Here is a 1944-nt window from a genome sequence, read left to right on the forward strand (position 1 = left end):
AGAGAGAGAGAGAGAGAGAGAGAGAGAGAGAGAGAGAGAGAGAAGGAAGGAAGGAAAGAAGGAAAGAAGGAAAGAAGGAAAGAAGGAAAGAAGGCAGGCAGGCAGGCACAGTCCTCTAGTCCCCATCTTTCTGCTCCTGGTGAGAGTGTGGCAGGTCAGATGTGGACTTAGTTTAAGCTGTATTCCACTCCTGACTTCAGTATCTACTACCTGTATCACCCTGAGCAAGTTCTTACTTTTCTGAGCCTACGCTTCCTGGTGTGAAAAAGCAAATAGAAACAACAATGTCTTGACAACTTGAATACCTATAACTATTGTTTTCATTTGTTGAAAAAAATGTTTTACAATATATTCTGATCACATGTTTCCCCTCCCCCAACTCCTCCCCCTCCCTGCCCACCCAACTCCTTGCCCCCTTTTCATCCTCTCTTTAACAAACTAAACACCAAACAAACAAACCAAGAAATTTACAACATAATAAGTGCCACCACCATCATCATCAATGCCCACAAAAACACAAAATCAGAAACCAAATTTTAAAATTAGACAAACTGGGGTTGGCAAGATGGCTTCTCAATTCAGAACATGTGTTGCTCTCGAAGAGGACCCAGGTTCAGTTCCCAGCGTCCACATGATGGCTTACAAGCATCTGTAACTCCGGGTCCATGGAATCCAGTGCACTCTCTGACCAATAGAGACACCAGGTATTCACACACACACACACACACACACACACACACACACTAAAATATACTCTTTCCAATTGAGCAAACAAATATGGTAAGGCCCAGCACTTAGAAGAATGAGGCAGAAAGATTAAAGTGAATTTGAGGCCAGCTTGGACTACATAGTGAACTTCAGGCCATTATGGTCTACAAAAGGACACTTTGTCTCAAAAACCAAAATGAATGGAAGCTGAGTTGGCACAGTGCTTACCTAGTGTGAAGAAAGCCCACAGAAACTGGGGCATGGTGGTGCATGCATATGTTTCCTGCACAGGAGGTCAAGACCAGCTTGGAACATAAGAGACTGTTTCAGAAAACATGTGAGTAAATCTGTGTCCTGGGGTGATTAAATGCTGTATGAGTGACCTATTACTGGGTCAGGGCCCCAATACTGCATACCCTGGTTATGGCAGTTTGAATGAGAATGCCTCTCTTATGCTCATATATTTGAGTATTTAATCCTTGTTTGGAGCTGTTTGGGAAGGATTAGGAGGTGTGGCATTGTTGAGAGAAGTATGTCACTGGAGGTAGGAGTCAATGTTTCAAAAGCCCATGCCATTACCAGGTAACTCTCTCTGCTACCTGGTTATCTCCAGATTTGAGCCCTCAGCTACTGCTCCAGCACCATTCCTGGCAGCCTAATGCCATATTCCCTGCCATAATGGTCATGGACCCTAACCCTCTGAAACTGTAAGCCTGAAATAACCTCAATATTCTATGAGTTGCATTGGTCACAGTGTCTTATGATAGCAATAGAAAAGTAAGTCAGACACTGGAGATGGTGTCATAGACCTGTAATCTCGGCACTGGGGAGTTTAGGATAGGAAAATCAGAATGTTAAGGTTATTCATAGTTAGTTAGATAGATAGTCACTTTTAGGTTGCCCTGGAATGTGTGAGACATTGACTTAAAACAAGCAAAAAAAACTTCAAAACTTAGTCACAAAAAAATATATAGTCAAGGAGAAAGTTATAAAGAAGTTCCAGAAGTTCCAGGACGGGAGAGATGGCTGCGCAGTTCAAAGGACCTGCTTCTCTGCCAGGGAACCCCAGGTTAGTCCCCAACACCCACATCAGACAATTCACACCACTTGTAATTCTAGCTTTAGGGGATCCAACATCTTCTTCTGGTCTCTGTCACACACAAGTGGCATTCTTCTTCTCCCTCTCTCTCCCCCTCCCCCTTTCTTTCTCTCTCTCTCTCTCTCTCTCTCTCTCTC

The 1944-nt window shown here is 43.6% G+C and overlaps 1 protein-coding gene across 2 annotated transcripts in view; it reads right to left on the bottom strand.

Annotated features, from left to right (window-relative positions):
• Positions 1 to 1944, bottom strand: part of Smyd1 (SET and MYND domain containing 1) — a 52286-nt gene that overhangs the window by 37132 nt on the left and 13210 nt on the right. The window lies entirely within an intron of this gene.

Source organism: Mus pahari, chromosome 2 (genome assembly GCF_900095145.1).
Source record: "Mus pahari chromosome 2, PAHARI_EIJ_v1.1, whole genome shotgun sequence".
NCBI lineage: Eukaryota > Metazoa > Chordata > Mammalia > Rodentia > Muridae > Mus > Mus pahari.